The 20,092-nt window shown below is 44.6% G+C and overlaps 1 long non-coding RNA gene across 3 annotated transcripts; it reads right to left on the bottom strand.

Annotated features, from left to right (window-relative positions):
* Positions 1–9,853: 9,853 nt before the first annotated feature.
* Positions 9,854–16,430, bottom strand: LOC106838389 (uncharacterized). 3 transcript variants are annotated; one of them, XR_011496378.1, is made up of 3 exons: positions 16,340–16,430; positions 13,977–15,615; positions 9,854–12,709 (listed from the first exon to the last, which is right to left on the bottom strand). It is a non-coding gene; the product is annotated as an uncharacterized lncRNA (long non-coding RNA). The 3 variants fall into 3 exon arrangements; XR_011496379.1 differs by lacking the exon at positions 16,340–16,430 and adding an exon at positions 16,166–16,210; XR_001399852.3 differs by lacking the exon at positions 16,340–16,430 and adding an exon at positions 16,046–16,164 and having other exon boundaries at positions 9,855–12,709.
* Positions 16,431–20,092: the final 3,662 nt, after the last annotated feature.

The following is a 20,092-nucleotide window of genomic DNA, read 5'->3' as shown; positions in this document are numbered from 1 at the left end:
ACTTAGTGGCTTAAAACAATGGCACTTAGTTATTATTTCCAGGTCAGGAATTCAGACAGGGCACAATGCAAACAGCCTGTTTCTGCTCCATGATGTCTGGGTCCTCAGTAGGAAGATGCAAAGGCTAGGAGCTGGAATCATCTGAAGGCTCGCTCACACATGTGTTTGGCAGTTGATGGTGGCTCCAGTCAGCTTAGGGCCTACCTGGAACCGTTGGCCAGAACACCCACGTGTGGCCTCTCCCTGTGGCCTCGGCTTCCTCACCAACATGGCATTTAGGTTTCAAGGACAGCATCCTGGGAGAGAGTAAGCCAGGAGGAAGCTGTACCCTCTTTCTAACCCGGCCTCATAAGTCACATAGCATCACACCCAGCCCACATTCTGAGGGAGGATACTTAGACTTGAAGGGAAGAGTGTTAAAGAATAGAACATATATTTTTAAACTGTCACCTATACTCTATATCCCACCATTAAAGGAATATCAATATCTGAGGGGTCTTTTGGATGATGGAGCAACATAGACCATATTTGTGTGTTCTGCTCTACCCATTTGATGGGTAACCCCTAAAGCTTCCACTTTTGGAGTCCAGAGCAAGAGAAAGTTCTAAAGATAACCAGGGGTGTAAGTCTACTGGCTCTGTCACTGAGCCGTTACAACCCATCAGGTAGAACACTGTGGGAAGTGCATAGAGCACATCAGGATGTTGTGTGGAGCCCACAGCCAGCCTGGATAGGCACATGGCAGCAGCCCCTAGGAGAGCAGGGTAAGGCCAGGCCCCCTTCAGGAAGAAAGAACTCCTGGATTCTTACCGGATGCCGGGGGAGACTAAGAGTTTGACTATGGGACACTCAAGTTGTTTATTATAAACCAAATGCCACCTGACCTACTTAGCTGTAAAGAGGGTGACCTATTAACACTGCATCACAAAGTGGAAGTAGTATATGGAAGACCTAATCTAAGCAGGTTTGAAGGAATTATGGGCAGGTTACTCATATCCGCAGCATCTCTAATCTTGACAACCTGCCACCCTCCTCCCTCAGCCTGGACCTATGATCTCACGGGAAGTCCCCTCTGACTAGCTGACTTAGGATGAAAACAGTCATGCCTGGCTTATGGTTAGAGGGACCTGGACTTTGCTTAAAGGAGCAAGAAGTAAACTGTGTCAGCCACAGGCCCTCTCAGGGAGGCCCTAAAGGACAGTAAAGAAGATTTCTCTCAGGTGGTAGAATTCAATGAGTTTATCATATTGTCCACTTTGCCCTTAAGTAAAGATCACCTAGGATCAATCTATACCTATTCCTGGCTGACGATCTGGCCAGAGGTTGAGGGAAGTGGAAGGAATAAGATTTGAAACTGTTGTCAAGAAAGTTTGGAGGAGCATGTCAATGGACCTCTTGGAAGGAGCCCCAAACCTAAAAATATTCATATGTCCTCTGAATGCTTAGCAAAGGCCCCCACAATGGAAGAGGTTCTAACGATATGATATGCTGGGTTGTCCTCCCGATAGCAGCCAGATAATTTATCGAGGGCTTGTGAACAAAGTAAACAATGGTACAGGGAAGGAGACAAAACAAGGACTGAACAGCATGGACTTCCACTCACTGAGGCTATCTTGGTTTCTACCATGGCTGTGTGCCAATTTTCCTATAAGAACAATCAACCCAAACCCCAAATATGGCACCATGCTTAAAGCAAAGCAACCAGCGTCCAGCCTGCATCAAGGTTGCATCGACCCAGTTGCATCGAGGGTTGGGGGGAAGGGATTTGTCCTCAGAGCACTAACTATTCTGTAATTGAATTGTTTCCCTTAAGCATCATCCTTCTGCTACCCCCATCCATTCCTAGACCTCCTGAAGGCCTGACACATCATCGGATTATCCTAACCACAGGCAAGAAGTTTATTTCACAGCATAAGGTAGAAGGTAACAGCCTGATGCCCAGTGTGGCCTCTTGGTCTTGATATGAACCCACAGTCATTTAGAATCAACTGGACCTACAGATGGTGGGTAGGCCTATTGAAGAACTTGCTAAGAACAATGAAAAATAAGCCAGTTGAGCCCTTCAGAACTTTGGACATTCTTGAAACTCAGAGGTACCAAGTACTGTGGAAGCTGGGATTAAAGCTCAAGGTTGAAAACAGGGCAGTTAGTTAAAAGTCTGCATAACGGGTAGTTAGATGCCCCCACCCTTCCCCACCCTGCACAGGCCAGGTGACCATCCTACCCCATCCCCACAGGAGACCCTCATACATCTCTGGAGTAAATAAATCTGAGGGTCTCCACACCCAGAGACACACAGTGGAGGACGGGAGTGAGCACTGGAGTCAAATCAAGTGGTCAGTGCATTGTCTTGCACCAAATATGAAGACTGCTAGCCGCTTCCTCGGTCCCTTCCCAAAGCTCTGCAGCCAGGCACTAACTCCCCAGGCAGGAGATTAGAGGATTCTTCTCTGCAGACACAACAACCTCAGAGAAAAATATCTACGGGTGCTGATGTGCAGGGGGTCACCCAATAAAGCCCAGCTCACTATCTAGCCACCTATGGTGAAGCCGGGGGACAATCCGGGGGACAAGCCCTGCCCCTCAGTGCCTCCCATCGGCTTTAGGGTCTCCCTCTTAAATATAGATGAAGGCCAGGGCTGCCAGACACCAGAGGACAACTGTCTACATGCAAGACAGGAATTCAATCTAGAAGAAAAGGAACTCAGAGGAGAGAGAAATATGGGGGCATAAAAAGCTAAAAACAAACAAACATATAATAGACATTCTCAGAGAGACAAAAGAAGAACGTGGATCTCTGAAGCAAAGAGAAAAGGAGGAGGGGAGAGAGAAAACAATCAGAAAACAAGAAAACATTCTTGGAAATGAAAAATATATCAGAAATTTTAAAAGAAAAGCTAACAGAAGGTTTGAAAAATAAAGTTGAGTAGAAAAACTAATAAGAAATAAACAATAATAACAATTTTTATTGTTTTTCAAGGAGCTGATCTAAGGGCTTTACACCTATTAACTCATTTCATCCTCATAACAACCCTCGCCAATAGGGATGGTCAACCCTACTGCACAGTCTGAAAACCAAGGCACAGAATTTAAATAAACTTGCCAAGGCCTCCCAGATGGTAGGAGGCAGCCAGGATTTGAAACCAAGATATGGCTCCAGAGCCCAGACCCTTACTGCACAATGGGAGGTGCGGGAGCAGGCGCAGTAGCCGCAGTGATTCAGAAAAAGTTCCCAGAGCGGAAGTCCACAGGTCTCTAGGATGAAGGGGCACCAAGTGGCCAGCACAGTAACTGGACACGGACCTTCTCCAAAGCACATCCTTATGAACTTTCAGAACAGCAGGGATGGATAAGTATGTTGAGAGCTTTCGAGGAGAAAAAACAAGGCAACAGAAAGCAGCAGAAATGGACCTGGCCTCGGCCTCTCTACAACAACAGCGTCTGACAAAGACAGTGCGGCGGGAGCCGCAGGATTGTGAGAAAATGTTACGTTCCACCTGGAAATCGACACAGAGCTGAAGCATTGATGTAATAGGAGGCTAGACTACAGACACTTTTAGACATGTAAGGACTTTAAACTTCACCTCCAATTTACTCTCACTCAAGAAGAGACAAAATATGTGCTTCAGCAAAATGAGGGAGCATGCAAGAAAGAGGAGGGCCTAGGATCCCGGAAACGGGGTTCAACTCAGGAGAGCAGCAAAGGGAACCCCAGGACCCCCAGAGCAGCCAGTCCAAACCGGTCTTGAGAATGCAGAATTTGTGGGTCTTGAACATTTTTGAAAAATTATTGTTGGGCACTAATTGACAGATCATATTGAACATGTTGGAAAATTGGCTATAGGTATAAAAAAACTAAGCAGATGGGAAAGAAAGAAAAGAAAAGAAGCCACTATCAGCTCCAGGAACACAACACATTGGCTCCACAATGAATAATATTTATGTAGTCATAACAGCATGCGGACTAATTAGTGACTCAACCAGAAACCAGAAAATAACCATATTGACAGGATATAGGGAGGGGAAGGAAGTGTGACGGAGCCAAATCCTTACCCCCAAGAACAGGAAATCAGCAACTAATGTCTAAAATTGATACACCATGAGGCAGCAGTGTAAGCACTTCACTTAACAATGTGTAGGTAAGTGTCAGAAAAAATAGCCAATAGAAATGCAAGTGGTTGCCTGGGAGAGGTGGGCGGGGGTGGGCTGAGGTGGAGCGGGAGATGCTGTTTGTAATTTCCTAACTATGCACTATTATAACTTTTATAAAAAGTAACTTTAAAGAATTTGATATTATTATAGGAGGAAAGAAGAGCAAAAAGAAAACGAGACTACGAGAGTAAGATTAAACCATAAACAGAATTCCTTTTTGCATACTCTAAGGGCCTGGTAATTGAAAGAGATGAACACAAACTTGATCATGTGCTTCTTAGTAACGCAAACAAAGAGCAAACATTGTCCAACAAGGTCACTAAAATACTATTAGGTTATTAAAACAGTATTAAATTAGAGGCCAATCAACGCACTTTTAGCTAAAAATCAATATCTGGCCACAGCTAAGGCCCAAATCGATGGTCAGTATCATAGGAAAAATTGCTGGGATTTAAGAACAACCTGAAATCTTATTTAAAAACGTAATTATAACTGAAATTCTGTTATTAAAAGTGAGTGCTCTAATGTTTAAGGTTTGACATTGTGGTGTAGAGACAATCACTTCTCTGCACCGTCAGCGTTCAATGTCTCCTGTGGTCACTACGTGGCCCGCGTATGATACCACAGTTACTGGTTTCCAACCCAGGTTGGTGGAGGAGCAGGTTTTGTGTTTACTGTGCCAGTATGGGAAAGTTCTCCTGGTGATGTTGAGTTACTAAGCTCTCCTTCCTTTATCTCTCCTGGTAATCAGCTAAGGTGACAGTTTTTCTCCTCCTCAGCTCCTGGAATTAAAGATACCATTGCTGGTGATAAGGCAATTGCGTTCTACGTGCAGTGCTTGAAGAAGACGCCTTCTGAGTAGTATTCTCGGAAGGTGGTTATTTGGACACCTCTTCAGAGTCACTTCCAATCCTCTCGGCCTCTTCTGCTGGGGACTCCAGTCTCCCACACAGGTGATGGCAGCTTGTCTGAGCCCGGCCGTGCCTCTCACCACCCATCCCAGGACTCCTCCATTGACACTCAGCACCCACACGTACAAGTTGGAAGAGCAGGGGACTTGATGTCCACTGGGGCGAACCTTTGACCAATAGGAGATAGGAGCTGTTGGTGAAATGTGTCTGTCCCCATTCCCCAGATGGACAATCCCAAGATGCATCTCAGCTTCTTAGGCGGGTTTCGAGAGCTCTAACCAGCACCCGTGGTAGCGGCCACAACACATCCTTGTCCTGGCCCTTTCTGCTTCCCTGCTCACTACCCTGTCCCTCACCTCTGCTGCCTGAGATCCTATACCCCTGCACATAAACCCTGATCTCAGGCTTTGCCTTCTGGGGAACCCAAGCGAAGACACAGGATTAGGATTATTGCCTTCACTTTCATTTTTCAATTTCCAACATTTATCCACGCACATGTGGTTCCATACCAGCACTTGAAAAAAGTTATTTCCTAAACTTTGAACCTAATAATGTGCATGGAACAATGTGAGTGGCATTAAATATTTTTAACAATCATCTCAGATTCCACCTGCATCTCAGCTTTCATTGCACACACACCTCTAAAGGGGAAGGATCTTTACAGGATCGAGCGAGAAATACTCGCGCTTTCAAGATGACTTCTTCAGTGGGTTCCAGGAAATCAGCTATCTTTCCACAAGTAACTATTGGCTGCTAGCAAGGTCTACGATGCCAGTACTGTCATCTGTAAAGTTTATTATTACACTTTCTTCTGATGAAGCCGCCTTTGTAACAAATCATGGATGCTAAGCCACGTGTTTGAGCATTTTGGATAATGAGTATCAGAGCAGTTTCGCTATCTTGCATATGTCACATAGTCCACCCTCAGCTAAAAACTGAATAATGCAAGTGGCCTTTTACCTTTCTGCCCATGACCAGCAATTCTGTTACATTCTGCTGTGTTGTAGGCACTTTCTGAAAACACAACTGAAAGGTACAAACAAACATTGCATGCTCCTGATCCCTGAATCACTCATGGTTTCACCGTATGTTTTCCATTATCAATGACAATTACAAAACGTTTTGCTTTATTGATTTTCCATTCATATATATTTTTTCCTTTGGATTCACTATGTTATTATCTCTTGATAACAAAAAGCTCTTGACAAGCAAATAAAGTAAAAGCATAATAGAATTCAATGTGGTTCCACTGTGCTCTCAAACTTAAAAAAAAAGATGTCTGGTTGTCTCCACTGTCTGAGTCTGCGGGGCATCAGACACAAGACCAGCACATTTGGCAGTAATCCTTCTGTGCACAGCAGAACGCACAGCAGTCAAATGTTTTCTAGGAGGGTCTTTGCATCTAGAATTCACAGCCTGGACAAATCTCAAAATCCTTCAACTTCTGATGGTCGACAATACCTAGCAATCATTTTAACAAGGTTTTCGTTTAAATTTTACCTTCTATGTTTTCAATTGTCTTTTGAAAATGCAGATTGTGTCTTTGTAAAACTCTCGTGAAGTAGATTGCTTCAAAGTTTGATTAGTGAGATAAAATAAGTTTCGCTTTCCCCTTTTCCCCAACATTTCCTTTTCTTCTTTATATCTTACGTTCTTTTTTATGTCTGGATCAAGGAAAGTTTATTATGGATGGTTTTGTAATTCTTCTGAATTCTTTTGGGGAAGTTTTGAGGTGGGAATTTGACATTCTGCTTTTAATTCATCCTCACAGGATGAGAAGAAACCTCAAATAGAAAATTTTCTGAAAAGATTTCTGGCTAAAATTAAATTAATAAACTAAAAATTAATTATAGGTCTTATAGGTCATTTTGTTTAATTTTATGAGTAATTCTAGCAAGTCAAACAACTCTACAAATATCAAATATCAAAATTATGTAATTGAGTCTCTATTCTTCTTCTTTTTTTTTTTTTTTTTGCTAAGGAAGAGTCACCCTGAGCTAACATCTTGCCAATCTCACCCGTTTTGCTAAGGAAGATTGGCTCCGAGCTAGCATCTGTTTCAGTCTTCCTCTACTTGTATGTGTGAACACAAGCTACCAAAGCAAAGCAGGCTGAACTTAACCACTAGACCACCGGGGCCGGCTCTCTATTTTATCTTTTAATATTATTTATAAGTTTATAAATACCTCTCAGCCCCAAAGTGACACAATGTGCTTTGTATAGCATCCAAATAACATGCTTTAACTCCAAATTACTTGCTTTAACTCCATTCTCTGTTTTTCTATTTTTCTAGCCATTTGAAATATCTTAATTTTTGCACATAAAATTGACAGCTTACCTTATCAGTTTTTGCAGCATTTTACTTTTTCAATATTCAATGTTCATTTATCTTTCAATTGGTTGATAGAATTTCAACATATAAAGCATGTAAGGAGATTTTTCACTCTAAGTTACATCTAAAAACTTAGTTATACTTGAAACTAAATATTTGTTATTTCCAATAAACTTACCCTTCTTTATATGTTACATGCATTATTATGATGGGGAGTTACATGATCACGTGACCATTGATCATGCATAAGTTCAGAAAACCCAAAAACGATTTCGATGCAGGCATCTAGCTTTTTGCTCTACCAATAATTAAGGTCAAAGCTGAAGACAAAATCAGATGCTTTTAACCATATTTTTTATCTGCTTCATATTACCTCAACCCAATTTTTAAATGGCATTAAATCCTTACATAAATTATGTTCCTACTGGTACTTGTCAAAAATCTATGTGCAAGGGGGGCTGGCCCCGTGGCCGAGTGGTTAAGTTCGCGCACTCCGCTGCAGGCGGCCCAGTGTTTCGTTGGTTCGAATCCTAGGCGCGGACATGGCACTGCTCATCAGACCATGCTGAGGCGGCGTCCCACATGCCACAACTAGAAGGACCCACAACGAAGAATATACAACTATGTACCGGGGGGCTTTGGGGAGAAAAAGGAAAAAATAAAATCTTTAAAAAAATAAAAAAAAAATAAAAAATAAAAATAAAAAAAAAAATCTATGTGTAAGGCCAGCCCACTGGCATAATGGTTAAGTTCATATGTTCCACTTCGGCAGCCCAGGGTTCATGGGTTCGGATCCCGGGTGCGGACCTACGTACTGCTCATCAAGCCACACTCTGGTGGCATCCCACATACAAAATAGAGGAAGATTGGCAACAGATGTTAGCTCAGGGTCAAGATTCCTCACCGAAAAAAAAACCAACAAAAAAACTATGTGCTATTTCGTCTCTTGTGACTCACAAGGAGTTAAAACGGAAAAAAAGAGAATGACATCTGTGTGGTTCTTTCAAGAACTATAGATATTTTGGGAAGTCTTATAAGAAAGCTAAAGACGCATTGGTATAAGGCTTTTCGTTTTCTTACTGCACCTGAAAAGTCAATAGATTTTTTATATTATGTAAACATTTAGCTAAGTTACCAGCTGAGACCACATCTTGAAGACTGAGATGATCTAGCCTCTGAATCAGAGCCAGAATCAGGAATCAGGTCCAGGAATCAGAAGGTGGAGATGGGTGGGGAGAAGCATAGGGAAGTGACACACCTCACGTTTTTACCTAATGATCCACTCATAAATGTTACTTCTTGTGCTCACATCTCTAGGTTCCACTGGTCTTAAGGTTTTAATGCCCAAGTGACCCAAAAAAGTTCTTAATTGGAAACTGAGAATGCCACCTGACCATGTTGTCATTTCCTTGCACAACCAGAGAAATGGCCAAAAGAAAAAAAGATATATATTCTGGAAAAGTATATATCATATACATGAAATCTAGGGGAACATTTTATGCATCTCGTTATACTATTATACCCAAAAGTAGGAATTAGAAATAATTGCAATCCTATCCCGACAGGTCTATGGGTGTCTCAGATGGCTGAGGGCCACAGATTGGGCCACCTCAAAGGACTCCGCCCACGGTGGTGGTGGCCAAAGGAAAGGGGAATTTGCAGTAGTAGTGGAAGAAGGATCCCAAACACCAGTTGCAAAATTAAGATTGTTTCTGCCTGCGTTTCTCACCCCTCTTTACTTCTCCCATTATTGTGTATGAGTTATGTTGGTTATGGTTAAATTTAACATTTGGTTTATAGGTTATAGATTATCAATTTGGGCTCATAGTGAAACTCCAGTAGAAATTGACATCACTAGGATAGCATGGACTTGAATGACAGTAAACTCAAGAGCACATTTCTAGGTGCAGTAGTTGGTGATGACTTCGGGCTACTTCCCTCTTCCCCCAACCTCCATGCAGGTACTGAGTGCTTTTGCAGTTAGCCTGTTATCTAGGGTCACCTTTGGATAGTCAAGTGTGTGTTTGCATGTGGCCAAGGAGTGGACTATGATAATTATCCAAAGGGGTGTCCATCAGCTCACAGAAATTCCCTCAATGACCATGTGCACACCACTCACGCTGCTCCCTGGCAGTGGAGCTGACCCACGCTGAGTGATCAGATTTGAAATTTTCAAATAAAATAATTTTGAAACTTTGAATGAACCCATTCTAGGACCAAAGGTAGGTGGAGCTGAGTTATCGAAAGGCAGCTCTGGAGAGCATGTCCGTGAAGCCCTGCTGCTGAGGTCCCTAGAGTTTCCTCAGTTCCTGTTCTTCCTGGCACCAGGCTGCCCATCTCATCCTTCCACTCCATAAACTTCCTGTGCATCCTTCCAACAAATGCATTTGGCTTCAGTAGCTTTCTGAAGAAACTGACTGATGCGGACACAAAGGAAAAGTTATTTTAAGAAGTTTGATCTGGTAGCAGGGGACACTAGACTGAAGTGGAGACAGGGTCGATTCAGAGAAACTAGTGAAGAACTATGCTAGGGAATAAGAAGTGGTCAAGAGTGCTTTCAGGACTTAAAAATTCTAAAGCACAAGTGTTGGACAGTGTGTGTGCATGTGTGTCTGTGTGGTGTGTTCCAGGGCTGCATGACTAATGACCCCAAAACTTAGTGGACTCAGAGGACGAATTTTGTATTATATCTCACAATTTTGTGGGTCAAGAATTTGGTAAGGGCTGAGCAATTCTCCATATCCAGAAGGTGGCCAGGCTGTTCTAGAGGATCCAAGACAGCCTCCTCCACAGTCTGGCCCTTAGGAGGGGCGGCTGAGAGGCTAGGGTGGCTGGGCTTCCTTCTCTCTCCGGGTGGTCTCAGGGCTCCTCCATGTGGTGTCTCCAGCAGGCTAGCCGGACTTCTTATGTAACTGCCCATGCCTCTGAGAGCAAATGTTCTAAGAGAGAAGCTTCCAGTCTCTTAAGGACTAGGCCCAGAAACTGGCATGGTATCCCTTCTGCCACAGTCTATTGGTCAAAGAAGTGTCAGAGCTTGAACTCATGTTCAAGGGAGGGGACACAGACCTTGTCTCTCAACAGGAGAAATATCAAAGAATCTGCAGCCATCTTCAGTCTGCCCCAGTGCCTGTGGGGGTGCAAAGACTAAATATCGACTTTTGCTGCCGCAAGAATATCTCACCAGTATAGTCCTTAAAATTTTTATTGCAATCAAATTGAGAAGTTTCTTTTTATAGAAGTAGTCCAGGTAATAAATAAAGAAGAAACGATAGAATGATGATGTCACCACTTTGTAACCCCTAATGAATTAATACATCCAGGCAATGATCACCAGTGGCTACTAATGCCACGAGAGGGACAACCAACTACTATCGGTAAGTATCTGAAAAGCTTTCATAGAGAAAAGACCAGAAGCATATATTTTAAAATGTTAATAATAACCACTGACTAGTTTTACTTTCTGCCTTATGATTTTCTTTTCCTCTTTTGATGGCTTTCAGATTACAAAAATAATTCATACATGTTGTTGCAAGTGTATTACTGTGGAAAAATTAGAAAGGTAAACTAATATCTACTTTAAAAAAGATACCAGAAGTGGATGTTTTCACACTAAGTTCTACCTAACCTTTAAGGGATAGATCATTTCTATGATATTTAAATTATTGTAGCTCATAGAAAAAGATGGAAAATGTCCCGTTTAATTTTGTGAAGCCACTCTATGTTAAAGATAGAATGCAACTATATAGCAATCTTACAAATTCGTAAGTAAAATCAAGCAGTTGTGAATGAGATCCAGCAGTCTACCAAAAGAGTAATAGATTATGGTCAAGTGATGTTATCTAAACACAAAAAGGTGGTCCATATTAGAACTCTATTCTCTTAATGCATTAGATTAACAAATTAAAGAACAAAACCAAAATGATTGCATTAATAAATACTGAACAATTATTTGATAAAATAGCAGCAATTATTTCCAAAATAGAGGAAATTGTGGAACTATTTGTGATCAAATTTGCTACCAAAATCCTCTAAAAATACCACCCCAAATGGTAAAATATTAAAACTAAACCAGTTAGGTTCAGGAACCATATATAGCAGACTGCCACCACCATTATAATTTAATATTATCTTAGAGGGTCTAACAAGCACAGTGAGTACAAAAAGAGAAATAATCAGCAAAACTTTACATGTTCGTATATCTAGAACACCCAAGAGAAAAAACTCCTAACACAAAAAAATCAGTAGCTTTTCCTTATACTAGCGATAGTGACAAAAGAATCCAGAAGCTATAAAAGATAAACACATTTGATTACATAAATTTTTCAAATTTTTGTAGAATAAAACAGACCCTAGAAAAGCCAATATAAAAATAATTGTTTGAAAAAAATACTTGCAACAAGGATAGTCAATACAGTATTGATATCTATAACAGAGAGAGTTCTTTCAAATTTGCAAGAAAAAGACGAAAACAACCCAATAGAAACATGTGTCGAAAGTCACACCTTGATGAGATAAGGTACCGCGGATAGCAGGTTTCCCCTCAAAATGAGTGTTTCCAGCAAAGCAAACTGTGCTAGATTAACAATCAGATTGTAACTCTGCTTTCAGCACACTTTAAAAAATAACAGCGTAAAGGAGAAAGCATATGCACCTTGTTTCAACACCCTACCCCGCCTAAGATAGGATGTCTTCGAATTCTAGTCTTATACCTCATATCAGGTCATCTTCGTTGTAGAGGAAAGAGAAACTCTGGCACCCTTTTGGTCTCTGGAGCAGTGATTTCTGACTCTGGCTTGCTAGTACCCACTGTGAACTCTAGTTCATCTTTGTGGGGCTTGAAATCCTGCCGAGCTGCAGAGGATCCTCTCCCCTTGCTCTGGGTGGCCTCAGCCTTCTTTATACTCCTGATCCGCAGCATGGCCCCAAAGGACAGATCATCTGGATTTTGAATGCAGATTTAGGTAGCGTCTGTACTTTTACCATCAGGCCCCACCCACTGGACTGTGCTGTGTGGACAGAATCAGGAACCTGGGTCAGCACAGCCGGTTGGACCCTGTGTAGGATGCTCTGAATGACATCTACTCCTTCAGGTGCGATTTGGCAGCCCAGCCACTTACCCACTCTCTCCCATTATTTGTTGATCTACATGTGTTAGTTACGACAACTTGGACATTATCCAGTGACCCCGGGTGAGGTGAACAGCAATGAAAGGATAAGAGCCCACCAGTTTCTGAGCTGTATCTTGGTCCTGGTTGTGTGTATAGCCTCCACGATCTGTGAAGCATCCCCTTCCTCCGGGAAGTTGTGTAGGTCTCTGCAGAAAGTCCAGCAACACGAGAGTGACACTGAGGCCATGTGTGGACACAGCCAAGAAGGGGCAAGCAAGGTGTCTCTCTGCCCCAGAGAGGAGGTTGATGTGACAAAGCAAGGTTGGGTGTCTCTCAGGGAAACTGACAAAGCACCTGTGACACATCCCAGGAGTGAGTGGGCTTGGGGGTTAGAAGGGGACAAGGAGATGCAGACTTTCAAAAAGCAGAAGGAAAGATGAGTCATGCAGATAATTTAAAACCTGCGAGAAAGAAATTACTCTAAGTACTTATAAGCAAAGGTTGTTAGTTTCAATCCTTCTATAGAAGCTAGGACAAAAAGGTAAAAGAAAGGTGAGGAGAGGGGATTTCAACACAGGAATCGAAACTGAAGTGGCCTGGGGCACAGGGAGAGGCAAAGACGTTTTCTCCTCTCTCATTGCCCATGATCCTAGCTCCAATCCATGAAACTCTGAAGAATCAGGTTGGTTTTTGTGATTTTCTAATAGTTCCCATGGTGCTCAGCAAACATTTAGAAAGGAGTGCCTATGGATGCAGGATGGAGATAAGCGTTATGGGATAGACAGGGGAAATGTAAGTCCTTTTCTTCGCATGAAACAATTGTAAGGCAATAAACAACAGTGCTAACTGGTTTTATGTAGGGCCTCTCTATTCAACATGGGATAGGTGGACCAGCAACAACTGCATCACCAGGCAGCTTATCAGAAAGGCCGAATGTCAAGCCTCACCCCAGACCTACTGAATCAGAATCTGCATTTTTAGCAAGAGCCCCAGATGGCATGTAGTGTAGGCAAGTTAAAGTTGGAGAAACACTGAGAATGAAAAGACTGCTGGAGCTGGCGTTGCTACCGAAAGTTTCACGGACAAGTTGGGTCTTGGACAAACCTTGAATATGGATGTGCAGTGGACTCAGAAGTGCTGGGATGGAAGAACTGGAGGGAGCCTCCAAGGCCCATTTCAAATGCTTCACACATAGGAACTCAGGAGGACACATCCACCCTGCCTGCCCTCTCCCCAGCAGATCTCCCTGGGCTGTCTGAACCCAGGACATGGCTCTGGTTATCAGGCATGAAGAAACAATGAAGAGAGAAGGAGCGGGATATGGAGCCTCCAGGCCTGCCCAGTCATATGGATCACCCGGGACTTGTTAAAACACAGAGTCCCAGTCTCCTCCCCTGAAAATTCAGATTCAGAGAGGTTTGGGGTGCAGCCTGTCCCTCTGGATTTTTCTCGAGTACCCCAGGAGTCTCATACCTTCAGGCAACATTGCTTTAGGTCTTCAGTTCCTTGGACGAGACTGGTCACTGAACCTCCCAGGAGTCTCCAAGCCTGTTTTGATGCCTGTCAGACTTCTCTCCATGTGACTTCCACCGCATCTTCATGCTCCAAAGATTGAAGAGACACGGCACAAGCCCAGGAAGACAATGAGTGAGTGGAGGCGACTTTGAGAGGCAGCCTCTTAGCTCTATAGAACCTACAAAACCAACCCACGCAAAGAAACTGGCCTGAGCTGCTAAGGTCAAGGTTCAGACTACCATTCCCTTCTGGCTGCACTCCAGAAGTGGGCCCAGGACTTCTGCAGGAGTTCCGAGGAATAACCTCAGCTCACCACACCTTTCTTTCCCTTCCTGTTGGGGAAAACACTGCCCAGTAGTTGCCTTCGAGTGCTCCATGACACTCTAGATAACAGCGGCTACAGAAAAACAGGAACGAGAGGAAGAGGACGTGGAAGATACCCTTCTGTGCTCCAGAAGCTCTGGAAGCTAGTTTGTTTGCTGTGAGATTCACGGAGGCTTTAAAACATTGATCAGTGTGGGACTCCCCAAGGAGACCTGATAGACGGGGCTTTCCAAACTTATTTAACCACTTTTTCAAGATGGTCTTGTGTAAAATACTTCAGAACAGCCTTCACTACGTCTATGTCTTCTTAAAGAAGATCCATGGAAGACATTTCTCTCCTTGAATCCTGTGCCAAGAATGGCCGTGTGTCTTCCAGGGAACTACCTTGCCTGATTTTGTGAGTCCTGAGAGTCTGAAAATAGATGTGTTTTGCCATTTTCATTGGCTGCTCGACTGGGAGCCGGTTTGTTGGAGGGCTTCCAGCAAGTGTACTGAACGGTGGAGCACATGCTCTGTGGCCTGACTCACTGCTGTCTGCTTGTTTTCCTCCATTTTCTCATCAATTTATTTGAAATGTTTTTCTTGGCGCATCTCTATTTGTAAGTCTTATTACCTCTTTTCCAGACAAAACTCAGACAAGCTAAGTGACTTGCCCAAGATCACATAGCTTATCAGTGAGGGATCCAAGATTCAGACTTAGTTCTGCCGATCTTTGAGGCCTAAGCTCTCCCATGCCACCTCCCTAGTCCTGTGTGCGGTCCATGAAAGACCTCAATGTGCGGTGACACTGGAGGTTGGTAGGAAATGATCACTATTGAACGACAGTGATTTGACTTCATCTTTCCCTCGTCCCACGCTTGTTTCTTGCTGCCTAGCCTCCTCCACACCCACCCTTTAGAATTCCTTCCCTATTTTCTGAGACTCTTCATCAGCTCCCCAAGTCCAAAACCCGTAACCTATGACTCACAGCTCCAGCCCGTGTGTTTCTAGATAACCAGTTGTGCCAGAACAATGCACTGAGCAGCCAGCACAGACACCAGCCATAATAACAGGGGTGACCATTCCAGTGTATTCCAGCTGAGTCCCCTCACCTGCAAACAACAGAAACCCAGCCACAGGAGTGGCTTGACTAATTATGGTCTTGTCTTACTCACATAAATACCCAGCTGCTGCGTCCAGCTCTCTTTCCGCATCCCTGGAGTAAAGCTTTCTTCCCCTTGGTTGCCACATGAGCTCCAGATGGCTAGACGACTGCCAGCTTCATATTTGCATTCTAAGCAGGAAGAAAAAAGAAGAAATAAACTGAGAGAAGGAGGAAGGGGCAGCAATAATATGAGAAAAGAATAATTTCACAGGGATCCCCAGTAGATTTCCACTCAGTCTAGCTGGCCAGGGCTATGCTGCCTGGCCACCTCTAGCTGCCTGAACATAGTCATGGTTTGTAAGGAAGAAGGAGAGACGGGTTTTGAGGCAGTCGGCTGGTGTGATCCGCCACACCAGGGACCACCCCAATGTCTGAGTTGAGTCCAAAATGCAGAAAGCAGGCCGCAGGGACCAGAAGGAGGGCGCCAGGGCCAAGAGGACCAGCTGAGTCCTCACTGTGCTGCACCATAGGCTCCCCTTCAGAGCTCAAGGGCTCATTCCCCCTGGCGCTGGGAGTGCTGCCAACACAGCCTCAGCTGTCGGCCTTCTTTGGGAATTACCCTGGCTGAAAAGAGCCGCTTTGCCCAAAGTTGTGCCCCCTCCCAGGACAGCCCTCATCCTGTTGCCTCGTCTTTTGTCTCTGTATAACTCTGCAGGGCCTTCCCAACTTCAGAGCTCACCCGGGAGTCAGCTGACAACTCTGTTGAGGCTGCACCGCAGCCCGGCTCCTCCCTCTTTCCCTTCCCTCCCACCAGAGTGATCCCTAAGCACTCCTAATAAACACCCTGCAGGTCATTTCCCAGGGGTGCAGCCTGCACTAAGGAACAAGCCACTTCTTCCTTTTTCTGGTTTACCTTAACAGGCACGTGCTGAATGCCCAGTGTGTCTCAGGCCCCGAGCCCAACGCTGGGAGTGGAGGGTGGGTGAATACAGACGTGAATAAGCATCACTCCTGGCCTCACAGGCTCGGCGATGGAGCTGGGAAAACGAACGGCTAAGACCCAAGACAAAACACAATCAGACAAATATAAAGTGCGATGGATGCTCACCGGAGGAAGATGTTATCAGTGGTTGGGACTGGAGGTAGGGAGAGTTAGGAACTCTGGAGGGGTGTCACGGGAGAAGGAGCCTTTGAAATGGCCTCTGACAAGGACCAGGCAGAGCCTATGGCAAAGAGGGACTGCAGACATGGCCAGCATAAGCAAAGGCACAGAGAGCTAAGGTGTGGGCTGTGTCCAGAGGGTGGCAACAGGTGGAGTTTGGCCAGAATGGGGAGTGAAATAGAGCACTGGTTAAGAAGACGAGCTTCCAAGGCAGCCCAGGGCTTGACTCCCAACTCGGCCCCTTCTGAGAGAGGGACATCAAGCATGTCACTTAACTTTTCACACTATGACTTTCCCATCTGTAAAATAGTAATTACGTGTTCCTCCTCCTCTAAAAGGTTAAAGGTTAAAATACATAAACCACTACACTGACATCTGGAGGGGCATGAGGCTCAGGTGATGCTCTAGTTTTTATTACGCAAGCAGAAATATTGTGGAGGCTGCTGTTTAAGCCAGTGGTTCTCAAATTTAGGTCCCGAGATCAGCAGCGTCTTGTTACCAGGGAACTTGTTAGAAATGCAGATTCTTGGGGCCCCTCCCTAGACCTACTGAATCCGAAATTCTGGAGGCAGCATCCAGCAGTATATTATAACAAGCCCTCCAGGGGAGGCCGCGGTGCGTTAGCACTTGAAAACCACGGTTGAAGCCAACAGAGGAATATATTTTAAGGGGGCAAAGGCTCTCCAGGGACTTCGAAGACAGAAGTGCAGCAGGGCCTCACAAGCGGGCGGCTAACAGAAATGGGAACCAGGGAAACAGGAGTCTTCTTTCCTTCTCTCACCTCTCCTCTCTTACTCTCTGCCTCTCTCTTCCTGTAGCGGCAAATGAGCCTCATTTCTACTTCCGCGAGCGGAGGGTTTCTGCCATAGAGAGCTGCCAGACCAAGAGGCTGAAATTTCCCAGTCTCAGCTTCAGGTCACCCTGAAAGCAGCTCATTGGCCCAACTAGAGTCAGGCGCTCACACCTGGACCGATTACTTGGAGTGTCCTTCCCCGACCCCAAGTGGATGCAAGTGAGGTGCTGATTCAATGAGGTCTCCAATACTTGGAATGCCAGTCAGATGTGTGGGAAAGAGGTCAAGGTGAGAGCATGAAATTTGGGAGTTACAAGCTTTAAGCCCAGAGCCACAGAGCAGTGGTTCTCAAAGCGTGGTCCCCAGACAAACAGTATCAGCAACTTGTTGTTAGAAAAGCAGTCTTGGGCCGCACTCAGCGCACACTGAACCAGAAACTCTCTAGGGGGGCTTGTCAAGCCGTGCTTCAACAAGGGCGAGTTGGAGAAACACTATCAGGAAGGGCTCAGAAACGGTGCAAAAAACCCGTTTGCTGAGAGAGTCGAATCATTTCCGTAACCTTGTCCGTCTTTCACTCCACTTCCTTGAGTCATAATGAAATAGGCAAAAGAGACATCAGAAGAAAAAACACCCAGGGTGGTGGCTCGCCTTTACTTTTCTTTCTCTAACGCAGCATGCTTATTCCACAGACAGAGCCAGGATAGAGCCCCATCTTTCCTCTTTACTGTTGGGGGAACAAGCCATGGTCAGTGTCTCACATTCTTTGGCAAAGACAGGACTGAAGCTCAAGCTTCCCAGCTTCAAGCTACTGTGACAAACAATGGAACTTTCTAGATCAAAGAGAAAAGTAACTGAGAAAGTAGATCAAAATGAAGCCATGGGAGACCTGTGTGAGTCATTAAGAGCAACTCGGAACACCCGCGGTGTAAGGGTCGCGTCAACAGTGTCATTTTGTGGAATCCCCAACCAAAGTTACCAACCCAACATCCATTGTCAAGCCTCAGATCCCACTGTTATAATTGTTAGGAGCTTTTCATGCACCCCAGACAGGCAGGCCTAAACCCACTGCCATCTCAAAATTAGAACGTTCACAAGGCTTTAATAAGAAAGGCAAGGAGGAGGAGAGCGAAGGGAGAAGGAGCAGACATCTCTCAGAGCTGCAGCAGAAGAAAACTGCAGCTCCTGAGTTCTTGTCTTTAAATGGATCTGTGAAGCATCCAACAGGGGAAAATAGCTAAATCATCACATAGAAAGCAGTGAAAATTATCTGCTTTAAAGTCTGAACTTTGTGAAACTACAAAAAGAAAGACACTCTTGGCAGTTAATGTGTCAGCCTTAATAAAAGGAAGTGGCAAGGCCAGCCTAAATTAGGGTGAATCAATGTGGCCTGGGAGGGATGCAGAAAGAGGTGAGCAGACAAGAAAAAAAAAAATTAACAAGGATAAAAAAGAGGAACCAGATGGAGCCAAAACAAAGAAATCTTTGGTTGCTCTGAGCTCTGGGTTTTACCAAGATGCAGATTGGAGGAGGGGTGGGCACGGACAGTTGTGCAGGGTGTGTCCTAAACAAGGGAGCTGCTCCAGCCAGTGGGACAGGGAAGACTGAAATGCCCCTGGTGCTCTGCTCACACAGCCGTGCTCAGACCAGCCCAGGGTGGCGCCTATTGCTAACCTCACAAGGTCAAGAGACAGAATCACACTGCTGGGTTGCCTTTTGATGTTTGTAATGTGACGTATGCACATTCAAAGTAACTGCTTGGCTATCCATACCTTTCAAAGAACGATGAGTTCTTTTCAAACAATTCCTTTATTTTCTTTATAAAGTCCCAAACTCAGGAGAGCCAACCAACCTTTTAGAGTCAATAGCTTGGTGCCTGGACAGAGCAAAGTGAGACTCCACTCAGAGAACAATGTAAGCGAACAGATCTGCTCCTACGAGGAGGCGCCAAGCAATGAAGTCCTTCTCCGCCTCTGGAGCCAGAGTCATAATTCCCCTTATTATTATTTTTTACAATTTCAGCTTGTTTGTTTCTGCAACTACTTTTCTCTAGATCTTAAGGATGTTGATGATATATTTCGGGATTTTCTTTCTTACTCCATCCCATAATACTCCATGCTTTATGTGACTAGAAATTGTCAGACCTCTTCCCTTTTAGAAATCCTTCCCATCAGCAGTTCTTTAAATGGTCAACATTAAACAACCAGAAATAGTAGTGGCCTCCTCACTTCCACAGGGAATAGGAAAGAAGTGCCTCTCGCCAGAGGAGGAGAGGGTTTCCGACACGGACAAGCTAGAGGGAGTTGACGTGTTTGCCGCTTGAGAATTTCTAACCCACCCAACTGGACAGTGTGTGGGAGCAAGGCCAGTGCCATGCATCTGCTTAGCATCAGTCACATGGCTGGGCTGTATCCAGGATCTGAACATTTATCATTCACCTCCGCCGCTACTGTCCTTGCCCAGCCAACCGTTGTGGGTGGGACTTTGGCCTAACTTGTTTCCCGGCTTCCATCTGCCTTAACAGGCTCTGCTCAATGCAGCTGCCAGAGTGATCCTGTTAAAACATAAGTCCCTCCACTTCCTGGAGCCCTCCCATAGCTCCCCAGATGGTGTCCAGCAAAGAGCAAAGCCCTGCCTAAGACCTGCCAGGCCCCCCATGACATGGATCCCAACTGCCTCTCTGACGTGGGTCCCACTGCTCTTGCCCTTACTCC

The sequence above is a fragment of the Equus asinus genome, chromosome 21 (assembly GCF_041296235.1).
Source record: "Equus asinus isolate D_3611 breed Donkey chromosome 21, EquAss-T2T_v2, whole genome shotgun sequence".
Classification (NCBI taxonomy): domain Eukaryota; kingdom Metazoa; phylum Chordata; class Mammalia; order Perissodactyla; family Equidae; genus Equus; species Equus asinus.
This window is presented reverse-complemented; position numbering and strand designations above follow the sequence as displayed.